Genomic DNA, 20951 nt, shown 5'->3' with positions numbered 1-20951 from the left:
TTGTAGACAGCATATATACGGGTCTTGTTTTTGTATCCATTCAGCCAGTCTATGTCTTCTGGTTGGAGCATTTAATCCATTTACATTTAAGGTAATTATCGATATGTATGTTCCTATTACCATTTTCTTAATTGTTTTCATTTGTTATTGTAGGTCTTTTCATTCTCTTGTGTTTCCTGCCTAGAGAAGTTCCTTTAGCATTTGTTTTAAAGCTGGTTTGGTGGTTCTGAATTCTCTTACCTTTTGCTTGTCTGTAAAGGTTTTAATTTTCTGTCGAATCTGAATGAGATCCTTGCTGGGTAGAGGAATCTTGGTTGTATGTTTTTCCCTTTCATCACTTTAAATATCTTGCCACTCCCTTCCAGCCTTCAGAGTTTCTGCTGAAAGATCAGCTGTTAACCTTTTGGGGATTCCCTTCTATGTTATTTGTTGCTTTTCCCTTGCTGCTTTTAATATTTTTTCTCTGTATTTAAATTTTGATAGTTTGATTAGTGTGTGTCCTGGTGTGTTTCTCCTTGGATGTATCCTGTATGGGACTCTCTGAGCTTCCTGGACTTGATTGACTATTTCCTTTCCCATGTTAGGGAAATTTTCAACTATAATCTCTTCAAATATTTTCTCAGTCCCTTTCTTTTTCTCTTCTTCTTCTGGGACCCTTATTATTCGAATGTTGGTACGTTTAATGTTGTCCCAGAGGTCCCCGAAACTGTCCTCAATTCTTCTCATTCTTTTTTCTTTATTCTGCTCTGCAGTAGTTATTTCCAATATTGTATCTTCCAGGTCACTTATCCCTTCTTCTGCCTCAGTTATTCTGCTATTGATTCCTTCTAGAGAATTTTTAATTTCATTTATTGTGTTGTTCATCATTGCTTGTTTGCTCTTTAGTTCTTCTAGGTCCTTGTTAAACATTTCTTGTATTTTCTCCATTCTCTTTCCAAGATTTTGTATCCTCTTTACTATCTTACTCTGAATTATCTTCCCGGTAGACTGCCTATTTTCTCTTCATTTGTTTGGTCTGGTGGGTTTTTACTTTGCTCCTTCATCTGCTGCATATTTCTCTGTCTTCTCATTTTGCTTAACTTACTGTTTTTGGGGTCTCCTTTTCACAGGCTGGAGATTCGTAGTTCCCGTTGTTTTTGGTGTCTGCCCCCAGTGGGTGAGGTTGGTTCAGTGGGTTGTGTAGGCTTCCTGGTGGAGGAGACTGGTGCCTGTGTTCTGGTTGGTGGGGCTGCATCTTGCCTTTCTGGTGGGCAGGGCTGTGTCTGGTGGTGTGTTTTGGGTGTTTGTGAACTTAGTATGATTTTAGGCAGCCTCTCTGCTAATGGGTGGCATTGTGTTCCTGTCTTGCTAGTTGTTTGCCATGGGATGTCCATCACTGGAGTTTGTTGGCCATTGGGTGGAGCTGGGTCTTAGCATTGAGGCAGAGATCTCTGGGAGAGCTCTCGCCAATTGATACATGGGGCCAGGAGGTCTCTGGTGGTCCAATGTCCTGAATTCGGCTCCTCCACCTCAGATGCTCAGGCCTGACCCCAGGCTGGAGCACCAAGACCCTCTCAGCCACATGGCTCAGAAGAAAAGGGAGAAAAGAAGAAAGAAAAAAAAAAATAATGAAAAAATAAATAAATTAGTGTTATTAAATTAAAATATTAAAATAAAAAAATTTTAAAAATTATTAAAATAAAAAAGTACAAAAAAAAAAAAAGAGAGCATCCAAACCAATAAACAAATCCACCAGTGATAACAAGTGCTAAAAACTATAGTAAGATAAACATAAAAATCAGAAACTAGCCAGTTGCAGACAGGAAACCCCAAGTCTACAGTTGCTCCCAACATCCACTGCCTCAGTTTTGGGTTGATTCATTGTCTATTTAGGTATTCCACAGATGCAGGGTACCTCAAGTTGATTGTGGGGATTTAATCTGCTGCTCCTGAGGCTGCACGAAGAAATTTCCCTTTCTCTTCTTTGTTTGCACAGCTCCTGGGGTTCAGCTTTGGTTTTGGGCCCACCTCTGTGTGTAGCTTGCCCTCAGGCTTCTGTTCCCACCCAGACAGCACGGTGTTAAAGCAGCGGCTGATTAGTGGGCTCTGGCTCACTCATGCCTGCGGGAGGGAATGTTATGGTAGTTATAATTGGAATGCGTGGTGAGCCTGTGGTGGTAGAGGCCGGCATGACGTTGCAACAGCCTGAGGTGCGCCGTGTGTTCTCCCAGGGAAGTTGTTCCTGGATCACGGGACCCTGGCAGTGGCGGGCTGCACAGGCTCCTGGCAGGGGAGGTGTGGATAGTGACCTGCACTTGCACATAGGATTCTTGGTGGCTGCAGCAGCAGCGTTAGCGTTTCATGCCCATCTCTGCGGTCCGAGCTGATAGCCGCTGCTTGCGCCCATATCTGGAGCTCGTTTAGGTGGTGCTCTGCCTTGTGTGGGCAGACAGGGAAGGAATCCCCTCGCCTTGCTCACCCCAAAACAATGGTCTCTTGCCTCTCTGGCAGGTCCAGATTTTTCCTGGACTCCCTCCCGGCTAGCTGTGGTGCACTAGCCCCCTTCAGGCTGTGTTCACGCCGCCAACCCCAGTCCTGTCCCTCGATCTGACCTCCGAAGCCCGAGCCTCAGCACCCAGCCCTCACCCACCCCGGCGGGTGAGCAGACAAGCCTCTTGGGCTGGTGAGTGCTGGTGGGCATTGATCCTCTGTGCGGGAATCTCTCCGCTTTGCCCTCCGCACCCCTGTGGCTGCGCTCTCCTCTGTGGCTCCGAAGCTCCCCCCCTCCGCCACCCGCAGTCTCCGCCCGCGAAGGGGCTTCCTAGTGTGTGGAAACCTTTCCTCCTTCACAGCTCCCTCCCACTGGTGCAGGTCCCATCCCTATTCTTTTGTCTCTGTTTTTTCTTTTTTCTTTTGCCCTACTCAGGTACGTGGGGAGTTCCTTGCCTTTTGGGAAGTCTGAGGTCTTCTGCCAGGGTTCAGTAGGTGTTGTGTGGGAGTTGTTCCCCATGTAGATGTATTTTTGATGTATTTGTGGGGAGAAAGGTGATCTCCACGTGTTACTCCTCCACCAATATGAAGGTCCCCCCACATGGTACATTTTTAATCAGGATAAAAAATGTATAACCATTTGGAGGGACAAAAATAATTCCTGAGAGGAAATAAAGGAAAGAATTCATATAGGGTCAGTTTTCTAAATTTGATGTATATGTTCAAAGTTTTAGACTCCTAAGTCAAAGGAAAATATAAAATATATATTAAATATAATTAATTTGCTAAATCATGGTTGTTCATATATATATTTTAAGTATATGTAAGTGTATAATATGTTACATCATGGGTGTTTTGATGGTTAACTATAGCTCAGGGAAGAGAGAAGAACCTTTTATTGTAGTTTCTCATATCTCTGAAAGAGATTGTTCAGAAAGATGGAGATCTTAGCCTCTGATCTGTTTAAGAGACAATTCTGGAGAGGATCAAGAGCAAGTCTCTGCCCGTCAGGTGGAAATTGGAGGCAGACCTAATCATTTCAGGAAGCCTCAAAATAGCCTAGATTTTTAAAAGTAGCAAAATAGATCTCAAACACATTGTGTCCAAGAGAGAAATTTCACACCTATAATGAAAAAGTTTTTTTTCAGTACCAGCATCATTTATCCTTTTTTAAAATTAAAATTAATTATCTTCTTTTTTAAGTGAATGAAGTTTTCAGGTATTTTCCTGCATTGATTCCTTGGTGAAAGTACTTGGTTCTATGAGATCTACTTGAGTCTTTCATATTGCTATTGATCAATAAATACAATGGGATGAAATCAGTCATCTAAACTTATTTAGACAAGTATTTATCTACCAAATTATATAGGACAAGTAACCTTTAAATGATTTAGCAAATTGCAGTTTATCATGTTCACTAATATTGTTTAGTCTCTTGGTAATATCAATTAAGCTTTTCATTATTTCCTTTTAAAACTCATCATTTAACTGAAGATTTGGACTGGTCAAAATAATTTGCATGTTTTTCCTAAAAAAAATATTCTGTGAGTTCTGCTCTGTTACACAGTGCTTTACTTATGATGAGAAAGCAGAATAAGAATATGAAGTCAATGTTTTGAACATTTTCTAACAAAACAAATGCTGAAGGTATAATATAGTTAAACCTTTTCTATTTTCATAAGTACCACTGGGGAGAAAGACGTTGTATTAAAGATAATAATGGTAGCTAACATTCATTTACTGCTTATGGAGCCATAGGCACAGTATTAATCTCTTCATTTCTATAAGTTAAATTTACCTGTAAACAAAAAAGCAAACAAAAAAACCCAGAAATAAATATGAAGGATTTCTGTGGCTATCTCCACTTTACAGATGAGAAATTTGAAATTAGAGAACTTAAGAAATGGGCTGATGATCACATATCCTGCTACTGGCTGAATTAGCAGTTCTGGTGGCTAATTCTGACTCAGTTCTGGCTAAGGGCAGAAGCAGACAGTGAGCAAGAACCCACAATTAAAAGTGAGGTGCTGAATTTTGAGCTGACTATTCAGCTAAACCAACAAATGAAAGGGATGGATAAGAGAGGTGTAAAAAATTAAAGAGAGAGTCTCGTTGAAATGGGTGGTGGGCATATTTCCTCTTTCACCAAGAAAGAAGGAGGGGAGTAAGTGATGTCCCCTCAGTTCTAAAGTTAAGGATATTTTAAGCAGGCTACCCCAAAAGTCTTATTTATGTCCCCAGGGGCCTGAAGAACAACACAGACTGAAATCTGACACACACATGGATACATAAGAAATCTAAATGGTGAGAGGCTCTCTGAAAGTGCTGACGGCCATATAGTAGAAGGCTGAAGTTTAGGAAATGACTACATCACCACTAATAACATGCCAAAGATAGATGTTTCACATGGATAAGATATAGGACATGTGATAGTGAGAACCTTCCTGGAGACGTCTAATGGAATTGTCCCAAGAAGATCTCCTGGAAAAGGAATAGGGCCTCAGCAAAGAGTGCTGAAGAAGAACCCCCAAGAACAGGGACTAAAGGGTAATATATAAAAATATATACAGAAAAATCATCACCCATATCACAGAATTGCAGACGACATAGCTTCATCTATAGAGGACTCCTTAGAGTCTCTAAAATCTTACATCTAGGAATTCATCTGCTTTAAACACCTTCCAAGCCTGGAGAAGGGACTTAACACTAAGAAATGCCAGTCCACTTAGGTATCTCTAGCCCCTTATACTCCATATTCTTCTTTCAAACTTGAAAGGACCAGAGAATGTTTAGTTTAAAAAAAAAAAAAAAGAGGACAAAAACGTAAGTCAGGGACAAAGAGAAGAAGCCAATCACACACTTCCTTTCCACCCCAGGATCCCCACTAACTCATGGCATAGTTAAAGGAGAGAAGTTTTAAGTGAAGTTTAGACTTTGATTATTATACATAACTAGATAATTTAATTTCTCAAATGAGACTGCTTTTGTTGCTTGGAGTGATTAGAAGAGATTTTGTTATCTGAGTGTCCAGAAAATTCAGAAGTTCTGCTCCAAAATACATCTAAATCAGAAGTTCTGCTCAAAAATACATCTAAATCATCTCTCTGTCATGAGAGAGAACTAGCCTCACAATAGATAGAGCTTGGACAAGCAATATGAGTAGAGGAGAATAAAGGTTTTTTTGTTGTTGCAGATCATAATCCCACTTGACCCATCCCAGCTTTATATGCCTGGATCATCCATTATCTTTGCCAATCTTGATGTATAGATAGATATCATATGTGCTAATAATTCTTTCAAAATACTAAGTAACTTCCTACATATTACCAGGTAGTATTCTAGACCCTGGGAAGATAATAATGAGAGAAACAAATATGAATAAAACAGGCATACCTAAAATTTAAAGATGTAACTATGGCCTTGTCTATAATATAAGGATTTGACTTGTTCTTGTTAGTTATTGAAGGCATCCCTGTGAAAGTGACACATAAAGTGAGAGCTGAGGTTAAGGAAGTAAAAGATGAGATTTAGAGTAGAATGGAAAGCATCTGTAAAGTTTATGTTGTGGTAGGAAACATGGAGAACGTGAGGAACTAGAGAAATATCATAGTGAGAAAAAGTAGAAAAGTGGAGGAGACTTGGCATCTGAAGCCTCCCAGGAAGTAGGCTGAGGCTAAACCTTTCAGGTCTTCGTATGCCTAGTCCAGGAGTTTACTACTAAGACAAGCGCATTGGGAAGCCATTGAGATGTACATATCAAACAGCTTAACATAAACCGTACCATGTTTCCTATCTCACAAGTGAAATGACTGTCAGGTATGGGGAACTAAAAATAAAATTAAGTCCAAACCTTTCTTTTGTCAGAGTCTCTTTTTTTTTCTTTGCCTATTGATTAGATTAAAGAGATGATCTCAAATTGCACCATGTTCAAAGACCTTTCTAATCTCTTGACCACTTCAGCAAACATGACCCTGGACAATGGCGATTAGAAATGCAATTACTATTTCTATTGTGAAAAAATTATATACTGGCCCCTACATTTTTTGTTACTGTCCAACTTCCATCTACACAATAGTGGTATAAAAAATTAAGTAATACTTGGACAGTTTTGCAAAGAGGAAGAAAGAAAATGTGACTATTTTCTTTTTTTTTGTAACCATCTTTAAAATGACAGGCTAGAATTTACTGAACTTTTGAAAGGGGAAAGGGAATGATGTTATTTGTAGAACTGCAGAGATTTATCAGATGAGGAGGGAGCTATTTGAAGAGTAAAAAAAAAATGTTGGTTGTCTGAGGAGACGTGTACTGAGAAGATCCTTAGAGTTCAGGGATACATGCATCAAATACATCGATAGTTTGGGAGTTGCTAAAAACAGAATATTACTACTATGTGACCTAGGATAATATTTTAGATACATTAATTGTCACTAGGGAAGAGCAAAGTCTATTGTCCCCTGATGTGATCTTAAACCTACTAATTTTTTTAATCTATAAATCAGACTTCTAAATTTTCACCATTTATTTAAGACATATATAATCTGCACAAGTTTAGGGCATGTTAAATCTTTAAGATTCCCATTTCACATTGCTTAGAGAAAAAAGAAACTTATAGAAAGAAGATTCCTAGTGTACTGTTAGAAATAAATCAACAAACTCAATTAAATTTTCAAGACATACAAAGCACAATCAATCCACCAGTAATGATATAACACCATTTTGTGAGTGTTCATTTCTCATAATAATAAAAATCCCAGTGAACATATATATGGTTCACGGCCAAGTTGGTTAGAGAGCTATATTTTAAATATCTAGTAATAAGACAGCATTCAAATTCTCAAACACTTATTGTTGCAGAGAAAGTGATTGGATCCTGATGTCTTTGAGAATCTACCTCTCTGGATAAGCCTCCTATTATTTAGTGATACAAGACCCCCCTGAGGTTCACACAGCTGTGACAAGTTTTATTGCCTCCATAATATTATTACCCACCAAAGAAACCGCATCTCATATAAACGCATACATTTTAATTTACATATTATAAAATTAATATGCAATGTATATATACATATGTTAGATATTGAAACCATTCCATACTAATCTTTGACAGTGTATAATATGATAGTGTTTTTAATAAGATTTTTATTAAATTAAATGGAATATTTCATTATTAATCACCACATAGTTTGTTGGATTCAAACAAATGATCCAATATATAGCTTAGGGGAAGTGAGCCTGTACAGACAGAATTCTGTAAGGAAGTTTGACTATTCTTGCCCACTTAGAATAACATAATTTTGATTATAAGCGACAAAGGATTCATCCTACTGAGATTCTTAAATGAGGGCCTTAAAATCTTAGACTTAATGAAAATGACAAAAGGATTTATCAAACCTGAAATTAAAAGCATTTTAAAAGAATTGTTCATTGAAATTCTGATGCTCCCTTCCAGTTCATTCTCATTGGAGATTTGGTGGTGACCATTATCCAGTATTACTAAGGAAATAGTTTTAGTGACTAATGTCCTTGGCTCTTCCAACTCTTTTAGTACTTTTCGTCAGTTGGCATCTTTCCCCATTTCCACTGTACTGGAATATCACCTTCACACTTATAGGGTCCTTAGTGTGGCTAAGTTCATTTTATATACTGAATTTTAAACCAACCAATTTATATATTGAAATTTGTTTCCTACACACAAATTCTGTAAAATGCTGATTGCCTGTTTTATTTGTTAACTAAAGTAGCTGTCTAATCCTGGAGTTCTTTGCATTTTTTACCTGAATGCATTGAGTATGAGTTTTCTTTGCTTTTTATTTTCAGAAAACCTTGGTAGTATTTTCTTCATGTTCTGAGTGAGAACCAAAAATATGTTGAATAACAAGTGATTTCTATGTGTAGTAGAGATTGCTGATTGCGCACAAAAACCATTCTTCTCTTTTTTAATAATCGACATCCCTGAGGATTAGTTCAGCACGTGCCACCTCTCTGAAGTCTATAAAATTCTGCCCAATGGGAAGTAAGCAGAGACAATTTATGATACTTCCAGATCATGCCCCTAAAATGGAATGCAGCATTCACACCTCTGTCCTTTTCTCCTTCTGAGTTTACTATACAGGCCTTCATTAAAGCTAATTTTTGCCCTTTTTCTTTCTTTGCTTTTTTTAAGTTTATTTTTACCAATTGTGTTACTACTATATCCTTCTCCCAGACTTTTTTTTTCTCTTCTAACAGGTCATGCAGACGAAACTTTGAGACTATTTCTACTATAATTCTTACCAATACATCTCATTCATCAATTATGGAATTGTTCTAATCTGAATTTTCTACCCGTCAGAGACTTAGCCAAATCTATCCTTCTGACCTCGACTGAAACATACCAAGTTGCCTCAATAAGAATATTAAAACATTATTATATTCTGTTACACATATTCCTGTTATAAATGTATTAGTATGCTAGAGCTGCCATAACAAAACCAACAGACTGGATAGCTTAAACAATAGAAACTTATTTTATTACAGTTCAGGAGGCTGGAAGTCCAAGATCAAGGTGTCTGCAGGTTTGGTTTATCCTGTCTTTCCCCTTGACTTGCAGATGGCCACCTTCTTGCTGTGTCTTTACATGGCCTTTCCTTTTTGCGTAAGCATTTCTGATGTCTCACTGTGTGTCCAGATTTCCTCTTGTTATAAGGACACCATCAGATTGAATTAAGGTCCACCATATTGCCTCTTTAAAGGCTCTATCTACAAATACAGTCACATTCTGAGGTACAGGGGATGAGGACTTAAACACTTAAACATGTGAATTTTGGGGGACTCAATTCAATCCATAGTAATAATCAATTAGGGTCATTGTTTGCAGCAAGAGAAACCATCCTGCACAAATTTAAACAAATGTGAATTTAATAGAAAATAAAGTGAGTGCGAAGTGTTGATAAGAAAACTAGAGAACCTGTTTTAAAAATGAATAGACCTGGAGGATCTCTGAAGAGTTAGAAAATAGATAAGTATTTTAACAGAAATACTGTAGTTAAGTACTGCCACTGGTATTAATGAACCTGGTATTTCATTTTTGTATCGATAGTCAAGAAAAAAGTGTGTTTATTTGTGTAAGCTTAGATCACATTCTTATCACCTACACCTGGAACTGCTGGGATGCTAAGAGAAAAAAATGAAATATTAAAAAAATCTCCAAGTACTCATTCAGGTTTCAAAGATGATAGAGAAAAGATATGGGATATTCATTTGGTTCAGTAAATGATCTAAATTTCAAGGAAAATAAATGATCAGTGATTGATTTAAGCAAAATAGAGATTTATTGACGTGTAAGGCATTTCTGGTAATCTTCAGAAAATTGGGAGGGCTAGGGAAGCAGTTTCAGGTGCCATGCAACCAGAATTACAGCTAAAATTGCACTTTAAAACTAGTCCAGGCAGGAATAAAGATGCAGACGTAGAGAATGGACTTGAGGACATGGGGAGGGGGAAGGGTAAGCTGGGACTAAGTGAGAGAGTGGCATGGACATATAAACACTACCAAATGTAAAATAGATAGCTAATGGGAAGCAGCCACATAGCACAGGGAGATCAGTTCAGTGCTTTGTGTCTACCTAAAGGGGTCGGATAGGGAGGGTGGGAGGGAGATGCAAGAGGGAGGAGATATGGGGATATATGTTTACATATAGCGGATTCACTTTGTTATACAGCAGAAACTAACAAACTATTGTAAAGCAATTATACTCCAATACAGATGTTAAAAAAAAAAAAAAAAAACTAGTCCAGGGAATACCCTGCTACTGCCACTGATGACCGTTAGACACACTAGCTTGCACTACTGATGCTACAATTAAGACTTGCACTGTCAATCTCATCATTGCCATGACTACTCTAGAAATGGGATGCCACCTATATAACTCTCTGTACACCATGAAAATGTACTTTTCCTGGTTTCTGGTTCCTGGTTTCATGAGATCATGAGTCAGAATTCAAGGGCTGTATTCTGACTGGCTGAATATACTCCTGCCTAAAGTGAGTTTCTGGCATGTTTATATTTTAAAGAGGGAGGCAAGATGAATAGGCACTGTCTTCCCCATGGCCAGTAAAGTCAAGAAATTTCCCAACTATAAGAAGGGAAATTATATGAGGGACAGTCCAAGAATTAAAAATAATCACTCTGTTATCTAGCTAGACTATGCTCAATAAAAGAGAGTTAATTCCACAAGAAGAAATTGAGATTTCCTTAGGAAGGATGAATAAATATTGGCAGCTAAAAAGTGTCTACAATGCATAAGAAAAAAATAATCTCAACTGGTTGCAAGAGCAGTAAATTAGAAAATGGGTCAAACCAAGAATTTCCCAGAACGAACATTCAATCTCTTCTAGAAAAGAGCTATAAGGAAGAAAAAGAAAGAAAGAAAGAAAAAGAAGGAAAGAAAGGGAAAGAAAGAAAGGGGGAGAGAGGGAGGGAGGGAAGAAGGAAGGAAGGAAGCAAGGAAGGAAGGAAGGAAGGAAGGAAGGAAGGGAGGAAGAACACTCTAGGCCTTAATTCATGTCTATGGAATTTCAGTTGCATTTCCTAAAAAAAAACAATACTTTCTCTCCCACCCATATTTATGGGAGAAATATACTTTTAGCATTGGTAGACTATGTAATTCAGACCAAGCTACCCATTGAAAACAATTATAAAAGTTTAACAAAATGCTTTATGATTCCACTTGTAGGTATCAGAGAAGAGCACCAAAAAGACAGTTAAAAAGTGCAAAGTAAATATCCAGGAAAAGAGAGAATTTCAGAGAGATCAGCCTGGCATTTTATAGCCATGATTCACTCTAGATGCATCTTCCTTTCCATAAGAGGAACAGAGCTACGGATTTACCTGTAGGCTAAGAAGACAAAAGTAGGAGATAGAGACTCATCCAGAAAGGAGTCTGGATACTGGTACAGAAAAGTTCAAGGCTTTGGGTTAGAATCAAGAAAGGATTCTCCTTGAGAGTAGGGTTAAACCTGTGATAGACTGGCCTGTACATCATCTCAATCTGTGAAACTGGATCAAGGTAACCTGAGATTGCTGGTAGCCACAGATACCGGTGGAAATAAACATGAATCATCCATCTCTGAGAGAAAATATTATCCTAAGCCTCAAATAATTTATCAAATGTTCTTAAATAATGTCTGAAACAGTAAAATACAAACAGGCACATGATAAGAAAAGCCAGTTTGATAGAAAACCAAGGGAAACAATACATACTAGAAACAAATTTACCAAAAAATACAGATAATGGAGTAATCAGCACAAACTTTAAAAATAACTGGGCTTGAAACAGTCAAGAAAATAAAATACAAGATTGAAAATTTTGGCAGAGAAGTTGAAATTTTTAATAAGTACCACATTATGATTTTAGAACTGATAAATAAAATGACAAAGTAAGAAGTCATTGGATGAGTTTAATAGCAGATTAGCTACAGGTGGAAAGAAAATAGTTAAACTATAAAATTGGTCACAAGAAAATATTGAGAAAAGAGCCTGGGAAGATAATAAAAGGAGGGAAAGGGGAGGATGATAATAAACACAGAAGAGAGAATGAAAGACAGGGCATATGGTGAGAATGTCAATATGTGTGAAATAGGCACCCAGAGGAAGAGAAGCAAGTGAATGGTGCGGAAGACATATTTAAAGAGAAAGTAACTGAAAATTTTTTTCTGAAATTGACATACCGTTAAGCCACAGATTTAAGAAGTTCTAAAAAAAAAACAAATCAGATTCATAAAAAGAAAGTAAAACAAAACAACACATAGACACATCAGAGAACTACTGTTTAAAAAAAAATGATGAGAAAACCTTAATAGTATACAGTGTATTATTTACCACTAAGTCAGTGAGTACTTTCAAAGAAATCATAATTTAATTCACAACTGACTTCTTAACAAAAACAATGCAAGCCCAAAGACAGTAGACTGGTATTTTCAGACTGTTGAATGCAGAGAACTGCCATCTTGAAACTGTATGCCCAGTAACACAGCTTTCAAAAACGGAAGGTGGAAGATATTTATGGATAAAATTTTTGAGCATTCACCAAACCAAGGGAAATATGTTAATCAGGGTATTTTTAAATCAGAAAAATGATCCTAGATAAAAACTTCTGGATACAAGACGGAATAATAAACATCTTAAGTGTATATCTAAAGTATAGTAAGATATAATATGTAGTAAAGTATTATCTAAAGGGGTTTAAAATATAGAGAGAATTAAGATTTAAAACAATAATAGCATATATGTCAGGAGATAGTGAGTAGAGTTCAATTGTGCTAAGCTGTAGAAAGAAATTAAAGTAGTAATTCATTTTAAACTTATACAATTCAAGGATAAAATGTTGAAATCTCTAACTACTAAAATTTAATCAAAAGTATCAAGCTTGTTGTGCTATGCTAAGATATGTGATCTATTTTAAAGAAGGTAAAAATGTGAGAAACAAAGAACATAATACATTTACTTATCAGAAAAAGAAATATGACATTCTTAAAAATTTCCATGAGTCCAGCCCAAATTCTTAGAACAATATAAGACAATTTACAACATTTACCCTGACAGTAAAATCCCCACATCTACTAATTTAGCAGTTAGCTCAAGTATTCACCTAGTCATATTAGAGAGTAAACTAATATTTCTGAAGTATTAAAAATTCATTAATTCAAATTCAGGAGAAAAAATTAAAAAGAATTCACTATGACAAATTTCCATGTGTACTAAAACTAGCCAATATACGTACTTGCTTAAACCAGAAGAACAATTAGAGATGTAGAACTAAGTTTTAAGTATCAAACTTAAAAAAAAAAATCAATAATTATATAATCCAAGATTCCACACTATGCAGGTTAAAATAGACACAAGACTGCATGCTATGCAGATCAAAAAGTAAGTGCAGTAATTTAACTTAACTGCCCAGAGTTACTTGAACCCTGAAAGACATAAATGCCAAAAGTAACAATGATTTTGCCTTTATCCTCTGCTGTCCAGGAAGTGTATGCCTTGTTGAGTGACTACTTGACAGGTTGCTGGATTTGTTGGTACCTAGAGAAGCAGCCCATTTCTCCCAGGCTTACTGCTGATAAACTGGCATTGGTCAATCTCCTTTTACTATCTTACCATCAATTTCATTACACTGAAGTCTTACTTTTGAGTTTTCTATTAATTTTTTGAAAACCTTTCTTCTCTGTTAAACACTTAAAACAGCACTTTTTTCTTATCTTTGATTATTATTATACTTCTTGTTCATGCCATACCATTTTCTCTCAGCAGTTAAACTCAGATATCAAAAAAAGCTCTTTTGTATACAAAATATGATATTTAGTACGCTATAAATCTAAAGATATATCAAAAATACTTAAAGTACTATGCTCTTTACTTGGTTCTTCTATCTTCACTTATTCGTCAGTGCATTATCTACCACCAAAACAGTGAGTATTGTGTTAACAAATTAATGAGACTTTGAGGGGGAAAAAATGTACAAGAGCTTATCTAAATATTTCATTATTCAAAGTTAAAGCATAGGAAGGAGTCCATGTATTTCAATTATGCTGCTACTACTCAAAATATTGTTAGAAAATATTATAAATTTTCAACAAGCTATGTTGATATGAGCATGTAACTGGATAATTTTTCAAATTACTCATTTGTGTTTTCCTCCTTCCTCTCTGTTTCCTTACAAACAAGTAGGAAGCTTTATTTCTTAGGGGAAGTATGTAGCAGAATCTAATTATAAGTAGTCATCAAGACTTCATTCCCCAGATCTATGGAAAACAGTACGGAGGCTCCTCAAGAAAATTAAAAATAGAACTACCATATCATTAAGAAATTTCAGTTCTGGGTAATTTTACAAAAGAATTGAAATCAGGATCTCAAAGATATATTAGCACATCTATGTTCATTGCAGCGTTATTCACAATAGCCAAGATGTGGAAACAACCTAAATGTCCATAGACCGAGGAAAGGATAAAAAAGAATGTGATATGTACATACAATGGATTACTATACAGCTGTAAAAAATAAGGAAATTCTGCAATATGGGACAACACAGATGAAACTTGAGAACATTATGCTAAGTGAGGTAAGCCAGTCACAGAAAAGCAAATGCTGCATGATTCCACTTATATGAGTTATCTAAAATAATTAAATTCATAGAATCAAAGAGTGGAATCATGGTTGCCAGAAGCTAAGGGGAAGGGGGAAATGAGAAATGAGCAATCAGCAAGCATAATGTTTCAGTCAAGCAAGATGAATAGGTTCTAGAGATCTGCTGTAAAATATTTTTCCTTTAGTCAACAATAATAGGTTGTACACTTAAAGAGGGTAGGTGTCATGTTAAGTGTTCTTTCCACAATAAATTAAAATAAAATAAAAATAAATCATTCAGCTAACAAATTTTTTTTAAAAAGACTTTATTTTCACCTACACCAGGAAATCCTAAGCCTATTGGAGAGAAGAGAGTTTGAATAGAGATATTTTCTGCAGACCAGAAACAGATCTTAAATTCCTCTGAGCTGGAAAGAGTAAAAAGTTCAATAATTTCAGAAGAGACAACATTTTGTTCTCTGATTCTGGCAGCTCTCCAAGAGAGGAAGCAACATTTTAGAGAATAAATGACCAAATAATGCATCTAAGAGAGAAGAGGCACAATCCCAAGCCAAGGTTACCAAAGACATCCAATTTCCTGTGCCCCAAACTTGAATGAAAACAACAGAATGAGTAGTCCTGAAGGAGCCATGCCAGGAGACATTGTCTATCTCAGCCATAACCACACTGAGCTAGCGAAGAACTTCCCCATATACCCTTGTGCTTTGTGAAATCCCAATAATTTCACACATCAGCACAGGAAGAGGAAGTTTGAGTACCATGAATTTCCAAATTCCTGCCAGTCTGTTAAGATGTAGTTCTGAAACAAAATTAATCTGACTTATTGAAAACAAAAATGTGAAATTCCTTGAACATAAGTTTGTTGACTATGATATTATAACTAGCACAAGCTTAAAACTTTGTTTTATTTCTAATCGAAGGAAATGATTCATGCTTCTAGTCAATTGAATAAGCTAATATTTAGAGTGGGTATCTTTTTTTTTTTTTCAATTAATTAATTTATTTATTTATGGCTGTGTTGGGTCTTCGTTTCTGTGTGAGGGCTTTCTCTAGTTGCGGCAAGTGAGGGCCACTCTTCATCGTGGTGCGCGGGCCTCTCACTATCGCGGCCTCTCGTTGCGGAGCGCAGGCTCCAAACGCACAGGCTCAGCACTTGTGGCTCACGGGCCCAGCTGCTCTGCGGCATGTGGGATCTTCCCAGACCAGGGCTCGAACCCGTGTGCCCTGCATTGGCAGGCAGATTCTCAACCACTGCGCCACCAGGGAAGCCCCCATAGAGTGGGTATCTTTTAATATACCAGATAACAGTTCCAGAATAGCAACTGAGGATAGCTGTGGTAGATTGTAACTGTACTGGGCTTGATTTATTCACATCTCCCTCTATCTACCCAGATGAACTCTGGGTTTGGCTATGTGACTTGTTTTGACCAGTGAGACCCTGGAAAACCTGGAAAACAAGCAGACTTGAAAAGTGCTTATGCTTTAGGATTTGTCCTCTCTTGCTCCTGCTTTGAAACCTGGGACTGCCTTGTGAAAACGGCTGGGCTCGCCTAGTGGAGAATGAGACCACATTGAGGAGAGGAGTGCCAACCCAGGGAGGCCTACCAGCATCTGCTAGACACATAAATGTGGCCACATTTCATCATCCAAGCTAGTTTTCCCAGACTAGAAAAACTGCTGAAACGGGAGAACCACTTAGCCAACCCACAGAGGATGACATAATATATCATCACTGATTCAAGCCATAAATTTTGTTTTTATGTAGCAAAGCTACCTGATGCAATACTCTATAGTTACTGGAAGGGTTGGTTAATTATTGATAGTATGCTGTTTTGTTCTTAAACATCCAGGTTTGGATGGTAAATTATATGGATAACATAATTAAAAAACAGGAACTGGTATCTCAAGGTGCAATCAGAGGTGATTTTTTATATGTGGAGTTTGTGAGGTCCCTGTGTAAAACTCTTCATTTCTTCATGAGTGAAGAACTAATTAGGAAATGGATGCAGAAATCAGACAGATAAAAATAAATATATTAGCTTTGTCGTTGGTAAAGGCTATTTTAGAAAATGTGGTTTATGAATTTGAAAACAGTGAGCTGGCTAACCCTTCACCTCAAAATTCAATGTACCTACACTGTTAGAGATAGAGTAGAAAAACTAAAGAATCACAGGGATATACAGTAAGTCAAAATAAAGTAACAGAGGACCCAAGGGAGGCTTTCAGGCTACAACCAGCAAAAAGCTAGAGTCTCTAATAATGCAGCTGCAAGGAAACAAATTCCGCCAACAACTTGAAGATACTTGCAAGTGGATTCTTTCCCAGTCAGGCGTTCTGATGAGAGTATAGCCCCCAAAAAACCTCAGTCATGGCCTTTGGGAGACACTGAGCAGAGGACCCTGCTAAGCTGTGCCTGTACTCCTAAGCCACAGAAATTGTGAAATAATAAGTGTGTGTTAAGTGGCTAAATTTTTCTCACGCAGCAATAGAAAAATAAAATAGCGATTATTTTTGTCTCCTTGAATTAGTCTGAATAGCCCAGGTTTTGTTGCAAAAACAAACAACCCTCAATTTCGAGAGTTAACAAATTACAAGGTTATTTCTTGCTCAAATTCAGTAAGCTACAGGTTCTGGCACACATATGGGGATTTTAGCCTTAGATATGAGCAGAGTTAATTCATCCGTTACCATAAGATGAAAGGGATAACATATGAATACAGAAATAGGTAGGATGGTAGTTTTGGTTGTTGAGAATAAGTTCCTTTTACTTACATTTCTCCGGGAAATTAGAAGCAAGTAAAATAAGAATAGAGTGAAGAGTAGGTGTGAAATAGTCATCTGAGAGAGTAAGGGAGTGAATTGCCTTGGGAAATGCTGTAAGGATTGCCAAGAAGTTAGGAGGACTCACTTGAGGTTTATGATAATACATTTAAATTGAGGTCGTTCTGTGTGTTTTTAATTTATTTTTCTCCAGACATGTTCAGCTACTTGGGAGAATACATAGTGTACATCAAATCATATATTTAACCATATCTGAGGTTATTCCTGGAATGATAGAGGAAGAGAAGAACAAGGGAATTGAGATGCATGTAGTTGTGTGATTTTAAAGATGCAACTTGAAATCAGTTGGGTAAAAAGGAAAATGAGAACATGAAGGGGATAATAGATGTGAAAATGTGGGTATCAGTGGATAGAAGATACTAGTAAGGTTGAGGAACTGCAGGACTACAGGTATAAGAAATACAGTGCTGAAATTATAAGAATCAGTGCCCAGAGAGTGGGATGCTTGAAACTGAGACTTATAGAAGTGGTACAGTTATTGATAATAACAAATTTGACAGCCTGGATATGGTAGCCAAGGGAATGGAGTAAATGATAAAGTTATTTCAAAGAAGCAAGTCAACAGGATCAGGATGCATCATCCAGAATGTAAGGAATCATCAAGGATGATAATAGGAGTGGCTGAGAGGGTGATGGAGGTGCTAAAACCTTAAGGAGATGTGGTACAGTGACTACTAGGGTAATAAATAATTGCAACACAGAGGGATTGTATGTAGCCGTAATTTGATGATACGTACTTTGGAAACTCTAGAGCTGTTTTTTAACATTTATTCTTAATTTAAAAATTGTGTTTTTATTTTATTTTTTCTGGCCTGAAAATGGCAATGAAGCCACGTAACTCATGGTTCAGTTTCGTTTAAGATATGGGAGAAATAAAAACTACTACATGAGACAGCTTCAGGAGAATCCTGGGGTTCAGGGATCTTACCAGTTGTTTCATAGTTCAGCCACTTCTCATAGCTTCTGCTGCACTTCTCTTGCAGCTAAAGAAGGTGTACTCTTACCAATAACACTGCCCTACTTCAGGGCCATCACATTTTCTTTAATATTTCAAAAGGTTTCTAAAGATCCCCTGCCTCTGCTCTTACTCTCTGCCACTCTATCCCTACACTGTAGCCAGAGTGACGTTTCCACATCGAAAATCTCAATTAACTACTCCTTCACAGAAGTATTCAGTTATTTTCCCAGTGAAATAGAATTAATTTCCCATTCCTTACATTAGCACTGATTAGTCCTCCAAGCTTCTGGCATGACCTCCTTCTCTATTTTCACTCTATACTCACTCATCACTTTACTCTAACATCAGTTCTGTGAATGTGTCACAGTCTTTTATGTTAAGCTGCCTTTTTGTTTCTATTCTTCCTGTCTAGAATTCCAAGTTATAGGATGACTCTGTGCAATTAAAGCTGTGACACCTCTACACTGATGTGGCCCTTTGGAAACATGACTTGGCCAAGCAGCATTTTGAGAATTAAGATATTCTTCACTGTGGGTAGACCCAACTGCAATAGGGTGCCATGAGTGCTACCATGGGAGCAGTTGCTTTGGGTACATGAGGCAAATGGAGCCCCTTGTCTATATAGCCCGTTGTCTACATAGAACTCAAAAGTGTGAATAAGACTAACAAATTTAATCTGTTTGTTACCATTATTCACCAGCAATTCTAAACATTAGCAGTGTAAAAATACTCTTCCCTAAAAATCCTTTTTTGATGTTTTAAACAGTCATTGCAATTACTATTTAATTTTAATTTTACACATACATGTGAATTACATATTTAACTATATATATAGTAGGCAAATACTCATATTTATGTATTATTTATTTATATATGTTATAATATATATATGGCCTATATGTGTATGTGTGTGTACATGTAAAATTTACTTTGGTATCCTAAACAAGTGATCTAACCTAAGTTTTTGTTTATTCATCTGTAAAGGGAGGTTAATCACATTCCTCATAACATTTTGTGACTGTTAAATGAGGTGATATGTCCAAAGCATTTAGTAGGGCATTTAGCACATTGTAAATGATATTAATGTTTGCTGTTACCATGATGACCTAGATTCCAGTAGTATCACTAGGCTCTAAGGATACAGAAGTGAAAAAGAAGGAGTCTGTCTCTTTTTTTTAAAAAAACCTATTTTTTTAGAATAGGTGACAAGTAAACAATAACACAGTATGACTGAGGGTTTGAATAAGAGTAGGTATGTGCAAATACAGTAGTAGCTATAAAAAAAGAATGATAATTTCTGCCTGAGATGTGAGGTTGGAGATAACTTTTCAAAAGGGGTAACTCATACATGTTCTGAGGAGTAAGTGCAAATGATTAATTTGATCTTAGCCATTCATAGAGCATTCAGTGCTTAAAGCTGTCCCATTTGTAATAACACAATTTTGAAGGAATTGGAGACTATGAGATAAAAACAATATTAACCAATTCTCCATAATGCAAAAGAAAATAAGGGGGAGGGGAAAGAAGGGACACACACACACACACAGGCACACACACTCACACAGAGTGAGAGTGAGAGAGAGAGAGAGAGAGGGAGAGAGAATATGAGTGTTGGGATGGAGGGAAAAGGGGCTGATAGATATATACCTGGTATATCTCAAGATTTGATAATTTCATCAGACAATAGCCTGGAAAATTAACTTCCAGGCTATTGTATTTTAGAAGGAAGAAATGAGTATAATAATAGACTAGTATCAAAGATTTTCCTCAGCTTCCCAGGCTTCCCTTAGGAGAAAATTGCTGGGCATGGTAGTTCCCTGGGCTAAATTACCCTTTTCCTAGAATGTGAAAGTACCCATGACTGACTCGTGAACCTCTCTATATTTGTTTTATCTTAGATATTGTAATTCATGAATTTTATCATGACTGATAGTGGTATCTACCATGGGCACATAAGTGAGACGTGATATCATGTACCATACATACAGACACATACAGTTCATTCTGAGACTGTGATCTTGAAATATATATATAATGCTCTCTCTGTACCTTGATTTTATCATATATGCCACCAAAGTACTGGTATCAGACCTACATAACCCATAGGATATTGTGCAAATTGAATAACACAAAGAGTGTTTAAAAAAAGAAAACAAATTTCATTTATATGATTAAATTAATATTAATAGTATGAGGAGGGGAAGGAAAAGGGGCATATCTTTGCTATTCAGGATTTAAAATTCCTATGTTGCTTTTCTAAAGCCCTCACCACTAGGATATTGCCAGTTATATTACATGGCTACTCACACAAGTCACCTGAGAAAATGAAGATAGTTCAGTCTACTCTTATTCTGATTTGCCATCATTTACCACTACACTTAGTCTTGCCTCTTTGAACCCTGCTGGGTCCAGGTTTGCCTTGGCCAAATAAAATAAATTCAGTGTTCAGTAAGGGAATAGATGTTTAAATGGAGCTAGACTGAGAGAAATCTTTTCACTGGAATCAATGTATATCACACTCCATTGGTCAGTGATTGGTTATGACAGGTATTGAGAAAGA

This window comes from Eschrichtius robustus, chromosome 13, assembly GCF_028021215.1.
Source record: "Eschrichtius robustus isolate mEscRob2 chromosome 13, mEscRob2.pri, whole genome shotgun sequence".
In the NCBI taxonomy this organism is placed as follows: domain Eukaryota; kingdom Metazoa; phylum Chordata; class Mammalia; order Artiodactyla; family Eschrichtiidae; genus Eschrichtius; species Eschrichtius robustus.
The sequence above is the reverse complement of the archived record's forward strand: the minus strand, read 5'-3'. Positions refer to the sequence as shown.